The sequence below is a fragment of the Otolemur garnettii genome, unplaced genomic scaffold (genome assembly GCF_000181295.1).
Source record: "Otolemur garnettii isolate 467f Iridium unplaced genomic scaffold, OtoGar3 scaffold00064, whole genome shotgun sequence".
NCBI classification, from domain to species: domain Eukaryota; kingdom Metazoa; phylum Chordata; class Mammalia; order Primates; family Galagidae; genus Otolemur; species Otolemur garnettii.
The window spans coordinates 2,544,659-2,569,052 of NW_003852459.1; the positions used below are offsets into that span (position 1 = coordinate 2,544,659).

Genomic DNA, 24,394 nt, shown 5'->3' on the forward strand with positions numbered 1-24,394 from the left:
TGCTTTTTAGGAAGTATCAAAATTTTTCCCCTCAAGCTAATTTATATGTCTATAATTCTTCATGAAATACCAAATATTTGAATCTGTTTACTTATTGTGTCCTTTAAGATAGTTTTTAAAATATGTATTTCATTATATGGATGAGTAAACCGAATTTCGGAGAACTTAGGTGTCTTGGCCAACATTAAATAAACAGCACTGTCAGAATGGAGACCTGAATTCTCATTTCCTCACTTCTAATATTACGCCCTTTTCACTTTCTCCTCAGTGTTATGGAGAAACACCCAGCAAAAATCTTCAGGACTCTGAACACTTAAAGGGTCCATCCAGGAATGACAACTGACAGTGAATTCTAGGGTCAAACAAAAATATGGTATTAAAAAGAACAATCTTAGAGAAATTAGATTACATGATGGGAACACATCATCCTTCACTTGGGCCATATATAACAAATATATTTGTATGAATTGTCTTTTTGTGTGCTAAACATTCCATACCACTGAGTTCCATTACACTGATTTCTTGTCTAATTGGTTCACATGACAAGAGATTCTGATTTGACTCTCTCATGTATATCTCCCTTGGTAAAGTACCGTAGCATCACAGCTCACAGCAACCTCCAACTCCTGGGCTTAGGCAATTCTCTTGCTTCAGTCTCCCAAGTAGCTGGCACTACAGGTGCTTGCCACAACGCTTGGCTATTTTTTTTTTTTTTTTGCAGTTTGAAAGGGGCCAGGTTCAAATCCCCCACCCTTAGTATTTGGGGCTGGTGCCCTACCCACTGAGCCACAGGTTCCTCCCTGACTCTCATATATTAGAAAGAAGAGATTTTTCCTATTGTGAGTAGCCTGCAACTATCACAAAACCAGCCAAGTCTGAAAATCCAGGCGCTTATTTCTTGAATTCCATGGCTCGATAAACATGCACATCCTAGAGTTATTCCCAAGACCCCTTAAAGATGTCTCTGAGAGGGCGGTGCCTGTGGTTCAAAAGAGTAGGGTGCTGGCTCCATATACCAGACATTCACCTGCTATTAGGAGCATCTACCCATTGACTTGGGAAGCCGAGAAACCACCTCCAATTCACAGAGGTGGTTGCTGCCTCACTCATGGAAGCACTCACCAAAAGCTGCTCCAATTCAATATATGTGTGTGTGTGTGTGTGTGTATACATGTATGTATTCCCCCCCACCCTTTTACTTCAGTTTTCGGCTGGGGCTGGGTTTGAACCTGCCACCTCCAGCACATGGGGCCAGAGCCCCACTCCTTTGAGCCACAGGTGCTGCCCTGTATTTCCCTTTTAATTCCCTTCCTGCTCCAAATCTCAAAAAACTATCCAGTAAACTCAGTAATTAAACAAAAGAGAGCTCAAAGAGCCAAGACCATCCATCCCAAGAGTAGCAGGCTCCCTCCCACAGGGGCCAAAGTCTGGATCCTGGGGTCTCCACTCAGGGCCTGGTAGTAAAAGCTGGTGCAGAATAACGTGGTTCCCGAGGCCAGTAGTAACCCGGCCAAGAGGGGCTTCCTGCAATGGGACACCCCTAACAAGGCCAGGCTGTGAAAGAAGTGATGTTTGTTGGTTTTGTCAAAGAGCTCCTTTCTGTAGGCATCTGGGAATTGGGCACCATGTGCCCTGTAGGAGGCCAACCCTAAGGTCCCAGCTCCAGACAATGCACCCAGGCAGGGGAAAGCTGTCCCCATGCCCACTAAAACCTGAAAGAAACCCAGCCCTGGCCAAACCCTGCCAAAAATATATATATAATAATGATAAACTTAAAGAAAAACATGTCTTAGATTGGCTGAAGTTTGACAAAGGAGGTCACACCACATCATGCCAAAATGATACCCTTTGGATCTTTTATTATAATATTTTTCTTCATAAGTCAGACCACACAAAGAATCATTGAACTAGAGCAATAGCTCTTCAGTAAATTTCAGAACTGCTTAGGAAACTTTCAGAGAGGGCACCAGGATGAGAGCCACAATCAGGGCCAATACCACAGCGTGTGTTCCGAGACACCTTGCGCAGAAGGCAGGGGGGCCACTGGGCTGTGTTTTCTGAAGTTCTAAGGAAACCTGCCCAATACCCTTTGAACTGAATTGGAGCAGCTTTTGGTGAGGGCTTCCATGAGTGAGGCAGCAACCACCTCTGTGAATTGGAGGTGGTTTCTCGGCTTCCCAAGTTTATGTGTAGACACTCCTAATAGCAGGTGAATGTGCCGAGTTTACCCAGGAAAGGAGAGACTTAAGTTTTTAAGCCCTTTTTAGAAGGCAGAGAAAGGGGAAGTTTCCCCAGTATGTAGCAGCCTGCTCTCCCCCATTGCTGAAGTTTTAAGCACACATTTTCCCCATTAAATCAAAATATATTAAATCTATATAAAATGTATAATGCTTGAGAATTAGTAATCACATCGAAAAAATAACAATATTGTTGACTATACAAGGAAATTTCTTTAAATCCAGTAATGATGTGATGTGTGGTTAACTGTATCTACCCAGGAAGTGGTTTCATTTAAAAGTTGTGTGCTCACCCCACCCCCCACCTTTTCTTCCTCTGGTACTGAAATCCAGCACCCAACACAGGCCTACTCTTACGACATGTGACTTTACTGTTTTCCGTTTTTGTTGAAAGAGTCCTTAACAGTTAGTAGTTGATGGCAGTTCCAATAACAAGTCATCTCCTAGAATAGGTAAGTACATTTTAACTTATATATTTAACAACATATTGCACGTGAAATTTAAATTTGAAAGTGTTTCACATAGTATTTTACGTCTTAAGGTGAACACGTAAACATTTCTACAAAACGTGATCCTTTCACCTATAATTAAAACATCAACTGGTTTCTTTAGATGTAGAAAAAGAAAATTTGCTTTTCATATTTGCAACTATCACATTCCAAAATCCTTTACTATAGTACTATACTAGGCTCATTTGCTAAGATTTCATACTAAAATGTTCAGGATAGAATAAGGTATAGTTTTAGTTTGAAAGGGCTTTTAAAAAACAACTGCTGGGAAAAATGTGAGACTTTGTACCATAACTGAGTTTTATAAAAATATACAAGACTTAGATAATGAAAGAGAAAAGGTATTTCATAGCAATAGGAAACCACATCTTGAATTCATTCTGAAATGTACCAACTTTAAGGCATTGTTAGCATTCAAAAACCTTTAAAAGATTCTCATCTGTAGCTTATTAAATAGCCATTAAGCTAAATCATTTTAAAATGAGAAAGAATATTCTCTCTTGTGACACTGGAATTGTTTTTACTAAATTTTATTCAAGATATAGTATGAAATGGGGGCAAGTTTCTACTTCAGAGGCAAAATTTTGAAAAGCAAAGTCATAGCTGACTTCCCTGAAGCTTACTCTGGGAGGAGAAGCAAATTAGAGGTATACTTTCATTATTTATGTAATTATATAATTTTCCTTCTTTGAGATATTCCAAAACAATAAGACTTAGAAGTGAAAATAATTTATTAGTCATAAACTGACAAGTAATTTTGCTCTGTATTCACTTCTTGCTTGTACAGAATGTCTTTGTGTGCTGTACTATATGCACAGAAAATATCAAAATATTGTTCATCTCTGAGACAAATACCTAAAATAAATCTGACTGTAGATTTTTTGAAAGAATTTTAATAAAAGTCCAAGATATGATCCACTCTTCCCTAATATTATTTTTATTGTTCTGTTAGATGGGAGAAGTTATGGCCCCCACAACACCAATTTTTTGTGTTATTAAAAAATGGTTACAGGATTGATAAGTGGTAACAATTTTCATTTCTCTTATTGTCTTCTATTGAAAGACACATATAAATGTTTTTGATGTGGTCAATTTAGTAGGAAATTATTAGGTATGTTAGCACCTCCATTTTAAGACGTCTTCAATTGTCAGGACTGAAGCTAGCTACTAGTTGACTATATAAATGATCATAGAATAATAGAGATTAGGACTTGGTGTTCAATACATTTTTTTATTGTTGGAGTGTGAGAAGACCTTGGTAATATGTATTTGCTTTGATATTCTGATTAGATTTTCAATTTGTTGCATATCCTCATAATGGAAAGCATTATTTAAGTCTGTCTTTAATATTGTGGCTCTGATCCTTTGCATCTTTAGACGCTATATAATTCAGATAGTTTTGGTTGATATATTGTTATTTTATTTCATTTTATTATAAAAGAAAATCACATTAATAAATATATATAATACTTACACATTAGCAAGAATGAATGGATGAGCATCTGGCATTGAAGAAAAACCCAAGAAAGTTTTTATAGCCATTTAATGCTTTTAAAACCCAAATTATTTGTTAAAAATTAAGTGTTCCTTATAGAAATTGTTAAATTAAAATATAAATATTTTGTGGAGTATGTGTAAAATTAAGAATGAACTGAACAGAGCCTGATATAAATTTAGAAAGAGCAATGAGAGGCTAGAAGGTAAACTAAGACACCCTTAAGCATTGTTTGTGAAAATGAGTATTGCATAATCTCTTGAATGTATACACCAAATCTTAAGACAATCAATTGCAAATGAATTACTACAGGTAACTATATTTTAAGTGGAGAAATAAGAAACAAGTTTTGGTGAAAGAAAAACAATACAGAAGATTAGTTGATTTGTTAAAAGACTATCATACTTTTCCACTGGGTGCCAGCATTTAGCAAAATTCAAAAGGGGGGAAACTCCTAGAGATTTTTCCTCTTGTTAATTTTTAATGCTCTGTTCCAGAGCAGCCTGCTCTGTCCTTAATTTAGGTCCCATACCCTTGGTTCCTAGAGGGATAGACCCCATCTTGTTCTTATCAGCCCATTCCCTTTAAAATTTTCTCATTCTATTTTCAGTTACTTATGGAGTCCAATAAAAATGCCCTATACACATAGGAGAAAGATACAGTCCTTGACTTCCCAACCAGGGAAGTAGAATTTTAAGTTCTCACAGCAAGCAGAATCCAAAGGATCAGCTAAACATCGAAGACTCCAGTTTTAAGCAATGCCGTGGCAAATAGTAGGAAGAAGATATTTGAGGAGAGAAAGAGTATTTTGTTTATTATTGGTCCTACCTGTGGCATTTAAACACAGAATTTCTGAGAGTGTCTCATGTGAAGAATCCAACATAAAGATATCTTCAATATATTTCTAAAGAAATATATACCTTTCTTGTCTAAAGTGAAAAAATAATTGTATTATATTTTCAGACAATTTTGAAATTCCCCATACACTTAGAAAATATTTAACACAATCAACTTTATAAATGCACGTGTGTTTTAAAAATCATTTAATAATCCCAAATTAACTCTGGATACCAGAAGTGTATTTTTTACACTGCAAAACAGACATTGTATAACTAGACTTTGAAATGCATTTGTAAGTATTCCAAATTTTGGCTTACAGTAGGCAAATCTTCATTGTTCATAGTTGATAGACAATGGAGTTAGCATTAGCCTAGGCAGTACAGATATCCCTAGGAAAGTCTGAGGATAACAAAGTCAGGAATGGCTGGATCCAGGAGCTCACACAGGATTCTGAGTAGGTTCTCATTTTTCTATACATTTTTTAAAATGCCTTTGCTTTATTTTCGCTGTGCTGTAAGCAGTGTCTGGTGGAAGTTCCCACTAAGTTAATTAGAAAGCCTTAGGTTAATATCTGATCCTTTCAGCAAACTCTGGTGAAAGAATGCCTTTGCCAGATCACTCAGCACAGCACAGTCTCTGTGGATCACAGATCTGATTGGACTGAACTGGGTCACATGACTATAGCAGAAGAGTCATTGAATCTGTCACAGAAACTCAACAAGCAGGCCGAGGTCACTCTTGTACCATGTGGACTTTTAGCTGAGAAGAGGGATATCCTCATGTAGCAATTAAAAGAGTTTCCCCAAAGGGTGACTGTATTTCTTATGGGCAAAAGCCACAGAACTGCACTACAGAGCCACACATGGTCACATTTTAAATCATTACTTCCTAATTTATTTAAGCTCCACTTCCTAATTTATTTCATCATACAAAAATACATTAATAACATGAACTCAGGTCTGAATAAAAACTGAGTTTCAATTAACCTGAATTCTAAAATATTTTTCAACAACTATTCCATGTATGAAATCCTCTCACAATCTTCATCTTCTAAAACCTTATAATCTATTATAAGTAATAATTACAATGCAAATAAAGTTCATCAAGTGTCAAAAAATAAGAATAATATTCTATTAGAGCTCAAAATCCATTGAACGTGTTTGTATTACTGTTATTTGCCACCCCATAAACTAGGGAATTTATAGAGGTGTTATATCATTTGATAGTATTCTCACAAGGAGGGCAGGACAGCTTTGGAGGAATTTGGAGGGATACTTTTTAGAGAAATCTGGAAGTGGCGAGATGACAAACATTCCAAAGACAGGAAGGGAAAGTGTGGGACACAAAACCATGGCATATCAGAGAACTTCCAAGGAAAAGTGAATTGTCCAGTTTCCTTAGATGGAAGTGCAGTAACAGGAGGTAAGTCCAGAAAGACAGTTGAGATCATAGCCAAGCGGACCTGCCAAGCAGGCTGTGACCCGCGATATAAACAACAATAGGATTTTTGATTAGAGGAAATGAATAGTGGATGCCCACACTCTTACAGATTGATGGGGGGTCTCCCCTCAGGGCTTCCTTTTGTCTTCCATTTACTTCAGTGTTAAGTGACATTCTTCAGGGTGCTTTGCAGAAGAGGCTACACTTCTGTGAGGACAGGCACTAACTCACCTGCTCAGGCACCGGCAGCCTTTATACAAGCCCTAGTTATAATGTTCTTTTCCTTTTTTTAATTTATGAAAGCCTTTTATTTTTGTTAATTTTAGAGTTATCAGTCAGACAACAAGATGACTCAAAAATCAGTTGGATGAAAGTATTTCAAATTGTATATAGAAATAACACACTGTACCCCATGATAGTACTAATGTATACAGCTATGATTTAAAAAAAAAAAAAAAGCAAAATCACTTAAAAAAATAGTATGAAACCTAAATCAAGATTTTTATAGAGAATCTTTCTCATATTCCTATTTCTATCTTTATGCACTTCCTTCTGAACCCAATAGGTAACACTTTTCATATACATTATGATTATTCTTCACAGTTCCTTTATGCAAACGGTACCCATATTTATATGCACATATACGTGGGTATGTATGTATATATACTTTATATATAAACACATATATGCACATATACGTGGGTAAGTATGTATATATACTTTATATATAAAAACATATATGCACATATATGTGGGTATGTAGGTATGAAGGTAGCGTAATTGTGCATACCTCTCCACTTTGGTTTTTTTAAGAAATATAACTCTTTTTTTTACCAGGTGTACAATATTCCTCTATGGGGACATACATGTATCATACTTAATTTAATCAGTATCCTGTTAAGAGTCATGAGTGTTTTCAGTTTTTTATAAAATAATAAATATTTTCATGTACTTGTATATATTAGAAAATACGTGTAAGTTATAAATTTTCAGAAATATTATTCATAAGCTAAAGGATAAAATAATTGTGATAGTTGCTGCCAAACTACCCATCGTGTTGGGTGTATCTTGCTGCACTTCCCCCAGCACTTAATGAGAAGCCTGGAAGAGGCTTCACGTAGCTGTTTCAAAAGACTGTGTTGCCAAACTTCTTAGGTGTTTCAAATCTGTAGAAAACTGTATCTCAATATAGTTTAATTGTGTATTTCTGCTATCATGATTAAGGTTGATCTGATTTTCAAAGGATTAAAGACCTGCTTGATTTTCTATGAGAAAATGTATCCTTTCTCAACTGTGTAATTAAAGACCAAAACATTAGTGACATTCAAGCTTGAGTGTGAGGTGTTAAAGGAAGCAAGGAATTAGGAATAGCATGTGTAAAATGCTGCACTCCTTTTCTAAAGCTGGAAATAGTAGCTAAAAAGGAAATTAAATATGAATGTTCAAAAAAACTCAAGAAGGTCTCAGTGGAGGCTAAGACTGGCTTGGGTGGATAGAGTAAGCTTAAACAGAAGATAGAGCACTTTAATGAGTGTAAATGTACATGAACTGGATAGAGATAAGATGAAGGGAGGACAGGAAGCCAAGGAGTACATGCTTCATGGTGGGAATCTTTGCTGAAATGGTGGGGGAAATCATCTGATGGAAGTGTGTGTTTCCTACATGCCAAAAACTGGACAGAATATTTCCTTTTAAATCTGGACAGAATATAAATTGGCCTTATCAATAACACCAATACAATTGTAAATTTTCAATTTTTTTCTCTTTTTATAGATAGCTCTGAACTCCAACTGAGTACAGTTTTGGCTTAATTAAATTATTGAGGACACAAAGAATTAGATATGCTACATATCCAATGAAAAATCCTGAAATACTAAGATGTATGCAAAGAGAAGAATTGTAATATACACCTCTGTATATAAATCCAACTCCATAGAGATATTATAGAACAAGCCATTGACTCAGTCCCAGAAGTCTTCATTCTGCCAAGTCTAATGGCTATGTAATGTGTCATGTCACTATCCACTCTCTGACCTGCATTTGATGCTGTTGAACACTCCTCCCCCCTTGAAACTCTCTTTTCATTTGACTTCTGAGGTATTTAATTCTCCCAGCTTTCCTCTAAACTAACTGCATGCTCTTTCTCAATCTCCTTTACTAAATCTTCCTCATGACTTAGCCTTATAAATGTTGAGATATCCCAAGCCAGGCTTTGGATTTCTAGGCTTCTGTTTACAAGTCTGTCTACTAAGTTCATCCCTATGTGATCTTCTTTAGTTCCATGACTTTTAAAAACTGTCTGTATGCTAATTAGATCTCAACCTTTTCCCAGCACTTAAACTTTACATGCAGTTGCTATTCATCATCTCCAGGTGAAGCTATCATGGAGATGTTAACATGAGTATGCACTATTCAAAACAAATCTCCTAATTACTCTCCCCACCCACCCTGCTTCTTTCCTTTCCTCCTTCATTTCACTTCATGCAACACCACTCATTTCTCTTTTCAGGGCAATAGCCCAAGAAATTGCATTCAATTCCACTCTTTCCTTCCCACCTCCTACCCCAAACTCCATCCCTCACCAGTAAAGAAACAGAGCCTATAAAATATAGACTGAACTTCCATTATACTATTCACTTGGTTCTTTCTCAATAATGGCTTCTTTTTAGACTGCTGGCTCTTTCATTTTTTAGTTTTTATTTATTTAGGTTTGTTGATATAATAACTTCTCAAAAAAATCTGATAAATAAATACACTATGATATAACATTGATGGCATCAAATTCTAGACAAAACCACATACATTCATTCACTCTCTAGTAAAAAGTTAGAGAGAATCATATATACATGAAATGGTGTTGGTTTGCATATTTAAATTAAGAAGGCTGAAGAGACAAAAACTTTTATTACTTTAGTCAGGTTCAGGGGGCCCTACAGGTGATTTCTGTGTGGTTATTTATTAAGAAGTATACTTGAGGGCAAGATGATCATGTCTCACAAATGTTGAAAATATTAGTGAAGAATAAAAAATATTTTTATGTTACATTTTATATACAATTTGTTTTCTTGCAAATTCTTGCTGTTACATGCTTAAGCCCAATTTTTCATTCTAATAATGTGTTTTTATATTTCTAAATGCTAATTGGACATCTAAGGCTTTCATTTAACAGCTTCTCACTTCACAGGAATGTATTAGACATTAAGTGAGGAGTCACCGTGTAACAAAATACCCCGAATGAAATCATTTCTTTCTACTCTCTATACTGTTACTGAAGAATTCTCCTAATTACCTCCTTGCTTCTACTCTTCCCACAACAGTCATTTTCCGGGGAGTAGAAAGAGTGACACTTTTAATACTTAGAACATATACCTCTCCTATTAACATATTCCAAATGACTCTCTATTATGCTTCAAATTAAATCCAATCTTAGATCTCCTTTCATGATTTGAAGGCTCTCTCTCATTACTCTGCTTTTATTTTTCTTCATCTTGTTTAGCTATGGGGAATTTATTATTTATTTGTCAAAGTGTTTAGTGGATATTCTTATATTAAAATGTGTTGTTGAGAGAGCATTGACCTTCTCTTTCATTTGAATACTGAGTATATAGAACCTAGAACAAGAATAGGCATGTAATAAACAGTCAATATTTTTTTAGTGAAAGAATAAATATTATAAAATTTGATTATGGGCTCCAAAATCAAGAAAGCCTTTTCTGGAGATTTGTGATGTTTACTGGTTCTAAAAAATAGGATAAATTAAGAGAAGAGAAGGTAGAAATACATTTCAAGTAAATGGAACTTCATTTACTTGAGTATCTACCTCATACTGTATATGGTACATGTTAAGTAGCTTGGCACTGTGAAAGTCTGGGTTAGAATTCTATATCCATACTATGGTGCCTTCCTATGGTGCCCTCCTTCCAAGTAAGCCACCACCTGAAAACATATCACCATAAACTAATGGAAAACATCAACTACCTCTAAGCATTTAAATTTTAGGCAATCTTACTACCATGATATTAAAATGGAAAATTTTATGTTTACTTTAGATTCGTTTTTCTAAAGACTTAGAGAATGTATTGTTCTGGTTTCTACTGATGGAATCCAAGTTTAGAATCAAAACAGGACATCTTTTTAAAAGAACGATGAAAGGTACAATGCTCAGGAAATTGAGTGCTGAGTCAAGGGAAACTTTGTGTCTGTTCACTTATCTTTCTGCTTTAGTTAATTTCATGTTAGAATTAAAGACTAGAAACCGAGCATTGGAGCACAAATTCATCTTTTTGCTAACTGCAGTGGGTGGGGGAATCAAATGACCTGAGCCTCCAAATGATACCACCTACTCATACTTTAGTTCTCCTGAAGGAAGTGGGATGTAGGAGGAAAACATATACGTTGATTACCTCAGGGGTGTCTCCCCCACTGTGGTGAGTATTATGGTGTTACCAAAAATAGTCAATCTTTCCTTGTTCTCAAGATGCTTACAGCAGCATGAGACATTCATCAGTATAAATTACTGGAGTGATTGTTAATAATTATCATCAAAGCTAGGATTTATTCAATGTATATCATGGGCCACGTGTTGTACATACCCCGTAGTATTTGGTATCCACAAAAGGAGTTGGTATCCCCGTTTTAAAGATAAGGAAGCTAAGGTTAAGAAATCCAGTGCTCAGATTTACCAAGCTATTTAGTAGGCTGGGTCATGATTTGTAGACAAATCTGAATAATATGAAATCTATGTTATTCTCATGATGCCATGCTACAGTTTCTAAGCCTGTTAGGTGTTAGCAGTTAAGCAATGCTGAACTTTATTCATGAGGCCCTGGAGTCTAAAAGGCTCTAAAAGGATTTACTTTGTTTGATGTCTAAAACAATGCCATCTGCAGAAAACCTGTTGCTTGTTCTTTACAGATACTGCCCTGTGTAAAAGTACTGTAAAACATGTGAGGAGGAAACATGTTTTTGCCTTAGTTTCTGTCATTCCTCAGGTACATTTTCTATTTCTTTCTTTTTTCTGTCTCCTCTGCATTTTATGTCTCCCATCAGTCCTTCAATCCCAAAGATGTCTTTTAGGACCCATGCTGTGCAATAGCAACCAGCCACAGATGACTATCAAGTGCTTGAAAAATGGCCAGTCTGAACTGAGTGTAAAATAAATACCAGATTTGGAAGACTTACTACAAATAAAGAAAATGTAAAATATCTAATTAACATTTTTGTATTTATTATATGCTCAAATTATTAAATTTTGATATACTGAGTTAAATAGATTATTAAAATTAATTTTACCTACCTCATTTTACTAATCCAATGTCACTATCGTAAACTTTTGAATTACTTCTGTGGCTCACATTATACCAGATGTCATGGTTAAACTACCTTTTTTTTTTTTTTTTACAAGACTCTTCTGAGAGTTTCATCCAGTCTCATGATTTAATATTTAATCCCTCAAATATGGTCCCTAAATTCCTATCTTCTGCCTTGGCGTCACTTCCAAAATTGCCCTTCATTTCTAATTGTCTTTTGATACCCCTTCCAGAATGTCCCATCAGTGATTTAAACCAAGTTAAATCCACGACTTCCTCTATGGAATTCTTTTTATCCTTTTTCTAATTCCAGTTAACTCTGTTCTCGAAGTCACCCAAACAAGTAGTTCTGGAGTTTCCAATGACTCTTCTATCTCATTTATTCCATATAGCCAATCAATTCCCATGTTTTAACATCATTTATTTCTTTCTCTCCATTTGCACTTACCATCATCTTCACCAATGCGTCATCTGTTATGTCTTATATGGACCATATGCAGAGGGAGTCTTACTTGCTTTCATAATACTATTTCTCTTATCCCTTTAGTTTGCTTATTAAAGATGTATTTTATTTCTTCAGGTGATGATTGGCTTTAAATTAATTAATATACCTAAGAATGCCTATCATCTATTTATATTCTATTTAGGGTTCTAAAAGTGATTTTGCATATATTATGTTCCTTGATCATTCTAGCAAGCCAGTGAGAAAAGCAGAATCTTTTAATAGCTTAATTGAAGAAGTCAACGAAGCATGGAGATATTCAATTGTGTGGGGACGCACAAGGATTAGAACACACTTCAGGTATAAGCATTAGAATATATTCTCCTCAAATTCTAGTCCAGAACTTTTTTCCTTCCTTCTAGAGATAGTAAAGGTATTAAAAGCCCAGACTAGGAAGTCAAAAAAAAACAGAGTTCAATTCTGGGCTCCACCACTTGCTCCATTACAGGCTGGCTACCATCATTCTGAATCTGAGTTTCCTTATCTGTAAAATGGGACGTTTCCTCATGAGGAAAAAAGAAAATAATGCATGTAAAGAACTTTGCCTAGTTTGAGGCACATAATGAGGGCTTTTATAAGTTTAAATATAGTGGTAATAAGCAGTAATAATAATTGTTTCATTGATTCGTCTTGAATCAAGTAGTGACCATTTTTTCCTTCACTATGATACAAAAATAATGTTTACATAATTTTGGTTTATTTCAATTCTAAGCATTATGATACGATTATGATACCCATCCAAAGCAATTTCTTGCTATTAGTTTCATTTCCTCAATATAGCTGTGTGAGGGAGTATAGTATAGCTGTGTGAGGGAGAGGGAAGAAGAGCTAACTCTTGTTTGTTTACCAATTTTTGGTTGATATGGAAATTTTTTTTCAAGCATTTCAAGATGTGTCCTCACCAAAAATAGCCATTAATTTTGAAGGATTTAAATTTATTGCACAGAGAAATTAAGAACAGGTAGTCCGCCATTGAGTCTTGGAAATGACATTAAAATGAAGCAAAGAAAAACTACAGACACAAGGAGAAAGAAAAAAATATAATTCTTTTTTAATTTTAATTGTAATATTTGCCTAAGACAGTAAGGTGTAGATGGTTCATATAGATGGCTCATGAAACAGATACATTAGAGTTCTAGCAAAATTAGGGTCTCAAAAGGAAAAATAGAAAAAGAAAATAAGAAAGAAAAGTCCAAGTTTCTGACCCAGTTAAGAAGTCTCTTTTTGTTTTGTTTTGTTTCATTCTTCCCCTGGGGAAAGCCAGCTCAGGATTTCATACATGGAGTTTGAATGAATATACTAATCTTGGTCCTAATCCTGAAAGCAATTGGTATTATGGCATCCAATTAATAAGAGCAGGGTATAGCCTGGGGGACTCCAAGTGCTGACAAAATGCAGGGGAAGAGAGCTGTGGTACTGTCCTTGGAGAGCCCCTAGATCTTATGGCCACCTGGCATTGGGCTTGAGGTTAGAAGTCTGGCTTTAGGAAAGGGGATTAGCAAGTGGGCAATAGATTCAGGGTGGAAAACCAGCTTGACAGGAAAACTAGAGACTAGTTAACATGACAAATGGGTAGAGAGTATGCCTTGGGGCAGGGATTGGGGGATGCAGAGATTGTTGTGACTTCCCTGACCATTGTGCAAAGATTTAGGAATGAAACACAGGAACTCAACACTTGGGACTGGGAATCAAAACCATTCTAATGATGGCAGTGAATCTGAACTTGTTGGAACTTTCTCATGGGAAAGTTAGAGGCAGGGGATTTCAAACAAATACCAAATGTATGTAATGTTCTAGGTACCCCACAGAACAACAAAACTGAAAAATACAGTGTCTGATTTTGAAGTTTCCCACAGCCAATTGGGGCAGAAGAGACACATAGTTCACATAGAGAACAGAAAACAGAATATAGTTATCAACCAAAATATAATATGATAGGAACAGGAAAGAAAGCCAAAGAAGAGCAAAGAGTAAAGGGGGAACTAGGTCAACCCCAACAAAGAACAAAGCTCAGTGTCCTATTCTTTGTAACTGAGAACCTGTGGAGAAAATTGTAAGAATAAATAAAATAATGTTAATGTTCAATGAACATTTCTAAAGTGGTGGTACAAAGGCAAACTCTTGATTCTGCTTCCATTTTCAATTTTACGAGCATAGATTTCAAAATAATAGAATATTGATAATGGAATTGACCTAATACACAGCACAAATTCCACTCCACCCACAAGGAAGAGCAACAATGTTCCTAGAGGTTGATAGCAAGAATGACAGTCACAACTGCTCTCAAACCGGGCAGGAAACCTGCACAAGAGAAACGCACAGGAGAGGACCTGTGGGCCAAAAGATGATGGAAGGAGGTCTTTTCTAAGACATCTTCTCTAGATGCCCTGTCTAAAGGCTGTGGAAGCTGTCCACCTCCAGCTAGCTCTTACCATGCACACCAGGACCAATTTGCTACATCTTGCATCTTATGATTTTTCAAGTGAACGCATATAGTCATACACCTTTTTCCTGTTTGTTTTTTTTTTTGTTTTTTTTAAGTAACAATCCTCATTTTTCAATTGGAAACTGATTCAAAACATTCTAAAACATTGTTCAGGCCCAACAACATATGTCTGTGGGTTGAATTTGGTTGGCAGTCTGCCGGTTTTCCACCTCTTCTTGAATTTATAGCTGCTCCTAAGGAAGCAGGAGCAGAGGGTAATGATTAGCGAGAACTAGAGTCCTCCAAATAACTTCTGTACCTACAATAAATCTTAATAAATGCGTAGAGACTGACTATGGCATTAGATTATACTGTGGAAAAAAAGCATCCATTTATGTATAGCTTCTTCATTTAGGTCCTTGTTTTGTCTGTCTAGCTTTCATGACTGGGCTCATTTTCCTAACTTGAAAGAACAAACTTTCTTCTCCTGCCAACCCACCCCAAAGCATCTTTTTGAAATCATTAAAAGATGTCTCCAAAAGTTTAACTTTACTAAGTAATTGTGACTATACTAATCTTTACGTTGACTGACATTTTGAATCCTGTGCCATAGGGTATGGATCTACACTTGTGTGGATGTTCAGTTGAAAGGTAGATAAGGCAGAATTTTGTGTCCCTTGGGTGGTCATAATAATAGTGGTTATCATGTAAAGACACATACATGTATGCATGCCCACATACACACATGCAGACACCAAAGCCACTGGTGCCCAACACGGGAACATGTAGCCAGGGTATGGTTGCATAGCTCATTGCATCACATGTGTCATCTATTAACAGATTAGATCACTAAGTCTCAGAAGTAGCTATGACAAAGGATATAAGCAAAGAAAGTGAGACACAAAAAATACTGTTCAATATCTTTAAATTAAATAGATAATTCTCAGAACCGTTTTAAGACCCACGTATTTATGCATTCCTTTTTTATTTTAATGTACGCATGTACAAATCTTATATTTTAAATTTGTGAAGAGCCTAAATCTAGACCTATATTTGGCTACACTAATTCAAATTACCATAGCACTCTATTAATTGGAGCCTATTAGGTAGATAACACAACTGTCGCCTCTACCTCTCAGCTCATAGGGGAGGGCTTGAAACTCTATTTTAAGGAAGAGGAAGCAAAACTAAACTTGTTTAAATGGGTTATCTATCTTCCTTCCCCCACCGAATCTTCCTAGATTAAGTTTCTTGATCATATAGCTAAAGCTCTTTAAGGGAGTAAAAGGATGAAGAGAACCCTCGGTTATTCAACCTGGAAAGAACAGGATTCATTTCAAGATAGTTCATTGAAGTATCTTTGACAACAAGAACTGAAAAACTGTCTAGATTTCCATTTAAGTAATGCAAACTGGCAAATATTCTTTTCACTATTTTGATAATTTGGAGTTCTTGAAAGGAATCCTGCAGAAATAATGTTTTGTGAACATTTTTGTTCTCAAACCAAACTTGCTATGATCTTTAAGTTGCTTGGCTCACTGTTTACCAAGTTCATGATATAAACAAACAAAATAATAACGCGTTTACACTCAAGTCTTATAATAAACCCGGATTGCCTGAGTTATGATCTTTTGGGGTTTTTTCAGTCTAACAGGACTCATTTTGCAGCAATATTTAGGACTAGATGTTTGTTCTGAATATCTAAACATCCTATTTTAAATAATCTCAAACAGGGTACCCATAGCACCATTCTCACATACCAAAGTGTCTATGTCTCTGTTTACTTACCTACTTAGCTACCCACTCACTGTCTCTCAGGATTTCTAACTATGACCATATAATTCCCTCTTAGAAGCAAGTTCTAAAGAGAACTTTAATCCCCCCCCAAAAAAATATAATTAAAGCAATTATAAACAAATGAACATAGTAGCAATGGGCAGTAAAATAAGAAGACACTATAGTATTTACTAACAACTTTAGAATGATGAGGGTAAAAAGAAAAAATAAATTATAAAAACCTATATAAAAAAATAACACACACACACAATACAGTCTGCAACTGAATCCCTGAGGACCGAGGGCCACACGTGCAGTTTCTCCTCCGTCTTCCTAAACCGGAATATCTGTGGCAGGTGTGGCTAAGTCTGTGTGTTCAATGAGCTCCCACACTGACCACTGGGAATCACTACCCTATGGCTTTCTTCCTCCTCACCGCTGGCGCTATCTGCTCATGTTTAACTGAAGTTATTTCTAACTCCTAGGAGAAATCTTACTTTGATGCAGGTAATCTATAACTAATTCCAGCAGAAAGGAATTCTGTGGGTTCAACATCAAATTCTACAAGTGATCTTGGTTTGGTTCTGGATTGTAAGGTCCATGTCAAGTGCATTGTCACCTTATTAACAAGCCTCACCACTTCAGCTGGTCACCTCTCCTCATTGGTCATTTCGTTCATCTCTGACCACAATTTCCTCTACTGGTAATCTGGCCATTCATTGCCTCTTTCCTTTGCTAGGATTGAGGTCCTACCTTTCTATAGCTGATCTCTCTTGTGGGTAACTGAGCTAAACAAATACCAGTATTCAGAACTGTGCCACATAGCAACAGACCTCCTAGTTGATAAGAATCTGCAAATCTGAACTTCTCTGTGTTGCCTTTCTCAAGATTATCAATGACTGTTTCTACCCACTTGTTACAGAACACTTCTTATTCAACTTGTCTTCCGGTTGCCAAGGTTTACCAAGGCTGTGATATGTACTTACCTGACACTGTCAGTACATTTCAAATTGCTCCTCTCATAAGCACAAGTTGCTTTCCATTGAGCTCTCCAGCAACCAGTCACTATAGACTAAAGTTCCTGGTGCTCTCTTAACTCGAGAAATCAGAGAAATGACACGGATTTCCAATTTAAAAAGATCTCAGTTTTAAAAACAAAATTTGAAGCAATAAATCATTTAGAGAAATACATGAGCATATTTTTTGTGGCCTTGTATTAGGCAAGGGTTTGTTAAGAGGAGGGAAAAAAGCTCTAATCATAAAAGAAAATAATAATTGGACAATATTAGAATTAAGGATCATTAATGAAAAGATACCATTAAAAGAGTGAAAACTCATGCCCCAGAGGGGAAAAAGATAATTATTGCAACAAATATATTAAATATAACTTATTCAGAATATTTAAACAACTACAAATCAATAAGAAAAGAGCAGATCATATAATAGAAAAATAACCAAAAGTCTTGCACAGGCACTTCACAAAAGAATATTGCATAACAATTATCTACATAAATAAAAATTTGAGTGAAATAAGCCCAGTAAGAAAAAAAATACACACTTTAGGATTTCATTTATATAGAGTTCAGAAACAAGCAAAACAAAGAAGATAGAATAATGGTCTATCCACCAGGGGGTGGAGACTGAAACAGCTTTGGGGGTCATTAGTTGGGGTCATTGTTGCATTTCTTGGTTTTGCTATAATTATGTGAGTGTGTTCAGTTTTTGACAATTCATTGAAATTTGTATAAAAACACAGGCACGCACACACACACACACACACACATACACACAAGCTATTTAAAATGTATTTTACTCAGATAATTGAGCAGGAGAGAACTGATTTTTAAATGCATTAAAGGAGATATTCTGAAAATTTTTATTTTAATGGTATAGTCATTGTCCTTCACAACAATAGACTATGACATTACTGTCCCATCATTAGATATGCCCTTTTGGCACTGAAATTCAATCCAATCAATTTAGAGTTTGGAGACATGAGCATTAGGGAAAGACTAATAGATATAACAACAAATTTGCTAAATAAAGCAAATGTCAGCCATATTTGACGACTGTCAATTACTCATTACTGTTAATCACTGCCGAGCATTAATTATGCAATATGCGACTTGCACATATTTGAACTCTGGGCAGGCCAAGATAAAGACAGCCTGGTACAACTGCAACCAATGGATGATCGGATTTAATTTTTCTGATAAAAAGACTTGCCACTGAGTCAAGCCCTTTAGAAAAAAAACAACTATAGAACAACAAACTTCAGGGAATGGAAACAATCACAGGTTAAAGTTTACTTTTTACACTTGGTACCTTCCAACAAAGAGTGGAGAATTAGGCTTGTCCCAGGGAGAGTCTGAGCCCCTGCTGGTTTTGCCAGTGTTTTCTAGCACTGTAGCTGCGGAGCTACGTATTCTATAGCTGATATTTTCTCCTTAAGTGACATTTCATCATTAGTGCCCTAAGATAGTCACCCTGTTTTTCCTTAATTGATACTTTCACCCAAGAGGCGGAAAATGGCTCAGCATTTCTTGCTAGATTAGGTCAAAACTGACAGAGGAAACGGAGAGAAGATTGCATTACTTATGCCCCTTAAGGTTCTCCTCCGTATCTAAGGCGCTTGCCATTTCATAAAATCTCTTCTGCTCTCTCAATGTAATTACAATGGCACAGGCATTTTGTTCCTATTTGCTTTTCATTTTTTTTACTACCTGCCTGAACATCAGAGGGATATTCAGAAGCAATTCCACTAATCTTAAGTTTATTTTTCTTCTCGCCCTCTAATTAGATGCAATAGTACCCTGGGACCTTTTTTACTTAAGCACTTTATGTAGTCGCTCCTGTCGCGTCTTTACCTTTCTTCTCATTGGATTGGGGACCAGAAACATTAGCAAATGTGTATCGATCTTCAGAGTGAGGTTCCCAAAATTCTGAATTTTTTTTCCATATCATAGGTTGTTATCATCAGATTAACATTTGCAAATAGATGCTTTGGTATTTATTCTGATTTAAAGTTAATTAAGAGGCATCCCATGTGCATGCTACATATTCATTTTGCAGGTTTAGCGGTGTGGTTGGGGATCTGTTCTTGTGAATTCCTTTTCAGCGAATTTTTGGGAAGGAATTATTCCTTAGACAAAATCGTCAAATTCTCCCAGAGTGTGTAAGACAAAACCTGACTCTTTAACAGGAATGACAGGGTTCTCCAGATCAAGCCCTATCAAGCCTCACTTTCCCATCCAGCCACCAATATTGGACCATTTGATGTGCCTAGTCACTCCTCTCTTCCTTACTCTTGTGACTCAGCCTACCCTGCCCTTGATGTCCCCTGTCTGCCTTTTGGAGTCCTACTTATCGTACAACATTCAGGCCAAGCATCACCTTTACCTTGAAATTGTCCGCTGTGTCATTCTCCGTTTCATCCTTACCAGACCGCACGGCAGGGCCGCCTGCTCATGCATAACTCCCCTGCAGCATTCTTAATAATATTTTCAGAAACTGTGGGATGTAGCAAGTCTATGTCTCAGAGTAGAGGCTAAATAAACACTTGACATGTAAAATCAGCTGCTTTACTCCCAATAGGATAGAGGTTAAAGGATTAAGGTGCCCAGGGGATCAGGGATGGCAACAGGATACCAAGAGCTAAAAAAGATCAAGGCCGCCTATTGCACTTTAGCCTACTTTCAAAACTTATTTTCTGTGTCATTTTCACATTTTAGGATGGCCACCTACAAAAATAATGACTATATTTCAATCTATCACCCAGCTGACATGCCAGACCTTGTCAGCAAACGCAGCTTGTCCCCCAGATGCCCTGATATACAGTTAAATAAGTGCAAAGCCTCGTTATCCTATTTCCTATATGCGCACCTGCCCCATCAGAGACAATGTTACCCAACGGGTTGGCTGTGGTCAAATTCCTTTACTGTGATCTTCCTTTCTCATTATATTTGACATTTTTGAAACTGAGTTTTATTGCACTCTCTCAGCTTATAGATGTGGTCTGGGGAAATTAGACTTAATAGAGATGTAGAAGTCACGGGAAGAAAAAGAAAAGGAAAGTGAACTGCAAGGAAACTAAAATTAAAACGTTACTTGGGTAAATGCTGCTGTGGTGGGAACGACAAATAATCACAAAGCAAGTTAATTACTGACCTGTCAGGAAAGTGTGAGATGAAGGTTATGCCACACATTACTGGAGCTACCACAGCCACAAGTCATTTCCACAGGGGAACAAACAAACTTTGTTCTACCACAGATCAACATAAGATCTTTCCAGGGGATAGAAATGAATTTCTCAGAGAAATAATATTTCACTGTGGAGTTGACATGAGCTTTTACCAGACCTGGGTAAATGGCTCCTCTCACACATGCAGGGAGAGGAATGGGGTCGTGTCACCACAGAAGGTTCCTGTGTGTTTGGGCCGAGAGGACCTTGGCTTTTCTGGGTGGTTGAGGCAAGCTGAAAACAACCTCGTCCACAGTGCATGCCCGGGCTGACATCCATGAAGAGGGGATCCCCTGAGTGCCCTGTGCGCCCTGTGCTTGTCTTTGAGACATTTTTCCTTCCCAAACCCTAGGTGGTAGCCCACATTTTGCAAGAAAGTCCTTTGAGAAAGAATATCAAGCACCTAACAAAATCAGAAACTGAGAGGAGCCGGTTCTCAAAACAAATGACCCTGTTAAATCCCAGGACCATGATAAATGTGGTCAGTTTTTTCCTAAAATAAAGGAAACATAAGGGTTAGTGTGAAATGAAAATATGGTATTCTTCACATTTGGGGACGTGTATATGAATCTCTAAGCATCCGTTAATATTGGCTTCAGAAAGCGTGAAACACATTGTTTCTTTCTGCCTGTAACTTATCAGAATAAAATGTGCATAGTTCACTGTGTCTTGGAAATACTAGCAAGGGTGAGTTATGCGTATTTTTTAAAAATAAGAATTTGATCAAAGACATTTTCCCATTTGTTTGCTTTGCTAGGCTAGTGTTAACTAGTTTCCATATTTATTTTCTATTTATATATTTGAAAAGCATTTATTAAGTCTTCAGTATCATGTCAGGAAGTACAGGAACATTAAAAAATGTTTCAGTAGAAAGAATTCCATGATACATATCTACTAAGGCTGCACAGTCATCATTGTATCTGCCTGATTTTCTTCAACATTTTTATCACCTTACTTTTTCCTTATTTTCCACTTGACTTAGGGGTCTACAAATAAACCAAGGGTACCAGCCCTGGGTGCTGTCTTATAATTGTTTTGAACAGGCTGTGGGACCTTGAGGAAGATGTTCAGAATCCTGAGCCTCAGTTATGTCTGTTCTGCGCTGTAGGAACTATCATAGTGCCTATTTAGTTCTTCCTAGCTCAAAAATTTCTTAATATACTTTTACTCTTAATGCTGCTGATGTGAAAGAGATGTCAAAAATACACTTTCTAACTCAAAAGGGCAGGCTGCTGAGCCTTCGTGTAATTAACAGAGTGCAACAAATAATTGGCAGAGCAGCTATAAAATTTACAATTAGATGAAATATCGTGCTCATTCCTACTTGTGGATTTGCAGCGTAAGTGGGGAAATCGAGCCCCAGAATACCACTGACTCCAGCAGAGCCCACGTTTGTGTGGCTCTTAAAAAGTGCATTCTCATTACTGCTTCCTGTTTTTCAGACAGGATTGAAAGTGGAACTACTGCAATATCACGATGTATTTTTGCTCTTCTCTTAGCACACATAAAATCAGGAAGTCTAGAGAAATACTGAAGCCCGTCTTAAGTGATTTACATTTCAGTTTATAACTGAGAAATGTTTACTTGGGGACTTTGTAAAATCAATGGATATCTTAGACACGTACAAAATGAACCAGTCATTCACCAATGCTCCAAGCGCCTTCTGTGAGAACATAAATGCACAGGATAGGTGTTTTCTCCAACAAAATTTAATAATAACGGTAATGAGGACATGAGTGGACAAGATGTTCTAGGAAGAACAAGGGGAATACTGAGACATGTAGATCCAATAAAACCTAAAATTAATAGAACTCATTGTAAAAAAATGCCAACCAAGTTGCATAGAAATAAGGATAAGCAAATATTATTGAGTTTACAATCTACTAAATCTAGAAAATTGAGGGTCACTGAGGAATGAAAACATAGGTGGAAAAATAGGATGTGGTTTAAAATATTGTTGGAATGCAAAAAGACTTACAAAATTAGAGCTCCCCATTTCCTTTCAGAGTATACCCTGAAATGGATACAGATGATCCTGGAAAGACAATCACCCCTAGGCTCTGAGAGCCAAGTCATGTTGGACCTGTAGTATGAGGGTTTCTTTAGAGTTGAGGTTGAGTAGGTTTGGGGTAGGGCTTGTTCCCCTAGAAACTTATTTCACATAAACTCAAGATAGGTCAAAAATTAATAAGACCACCATGGCAGGGTCATTACATCTCACACTGTAGGAGGTTCCATTTGCCGGAACTGAGTGTTAGTATCCCAGGGAATGCCGTCACAAATGCTACCTCCTCTGAATTTACTTTAGGGTATAAGTGTGTGCTGATCCTCACTCTTCTATTCTAAGATATTTCTCCCATGGGCACAGAAGAGTTTCAAGTTTTGAGATTCAAGTAAATGCTTCTGTGGGAGTTAAGGGGAAGTCTGACTAATCATTTCTAACGTTGTGTTAAGTGGTCTAATCATCCCCCTTCCATATACGTCCAAATGATTCACTGAGAGAATGTCTGTTTGTAAAGGATGTAGTTAAGGAAGAATGGATGATGGAAGTTTCAGAAAAGTTGACTGTGGATGAGATGAGGCCTGAGTGGCTGCTGCAGTGGGGGCTTTGGCAGTCAAAATATGAGGAGGATTCCAGGGTGCCTGGGAGAGAAGCGGAGAGTGTTAGGATTAGGCAAGAGGACCGAGGAAAACCCAAAGAGCATAAAGTGGGACCCAAACACAACTTGCAAAATGCAGCCTACAGACACCTCTATCTTCTTGGTACAAGAGGATCCCAGCAGGATAAATGAGAACATGCCATCTCTCAACTCACAAGTACCACAGCCGCTGGTGCAGCTGTCCTTTCAGTCCTGTCAGTTTTCCATTCTCCTCCATCCTCCCTCCACCCTCCTGCACCTCCCTCTGTCCTGCAGTGGGTCCTGCTTCCCTCTCAATCATCCCCATTCTCACTTCACCCGTAGGAGACATTTTTGTGTTACGCACACTGAGGCAAGAGCACATTCTCCCCCTCAGAGTGTCTAGAATACCAACTCCTCCCAGCACTGGTTGGGTCAGAAGGGAAGAAGCTCTGGGCCAGTAATTCAGCCAGAACGGTGAGCGAAATGCTCAGACTCACCCCCAGAGAGGTGAAATGCTACCTCCCCCTGAAATCCGTCATTTCTTTTTCCCTTGACCTTCCCTGGTAATTTGTATTTCCTTCATGATGCATCTCGATACCTAGTTCATAGCATCACAGTGTGCTGCACACCTGGGCATTGCTGAGTCTTTGGCCGGAAATGGCCATCCTGCCTTGACAGTTCCAGAATCATGAGCTCTTCTCTTGCAGACTTTCTCTTTCTCTGCCTCTTAGTCACACCTGAGTTGGTGCCATTGCTCCCCTTCTCCCCACCTGGGTACGCCCTTTTCCCTAAACTATTGCTTGTTTCTCTGTTGCCCTTGGGCACTTGGTAAATAAAGATTATCTCCAATCTCTAAGAAGGTGACTGCCGCTTAGAAGAACCTCAACAAATGTCAAAATATTTTTTTCCTGCTGATAGGCATCTTTAAGACAAGGTTTTGAGTTGTTCTTTCATATTCTTTGCAGAGCAATATAGTGCTCTGCAAAACTAGAAACCCCTA

At 37.2% G+C, this 24,394-nt stretch overlaps 1 protein-coding gene across 1 annotated transcript in view; it reads left to right on the forward strand.

Moving 5' to 3' along the window:
* The first annotated feature begins 2,556 nt into the window (after nt 1-2,556).
* The window catches only part of LOC111726405 (rho GTPase-activating protein 15-like), a 121,135-nt gene continuing 99,297 nt past the window's right edge, over nt 2,557-24,394 (forward strand). Inside the window, exon 1 of the mRNA XM_023515031.1 lies at nt 2,557-2,689. The gene's annotated coding sequence lies outside the window, so the exon portion shown is untranslated. The remainder of the gene's footprint in view (nt 2,690-24,394) is intronic.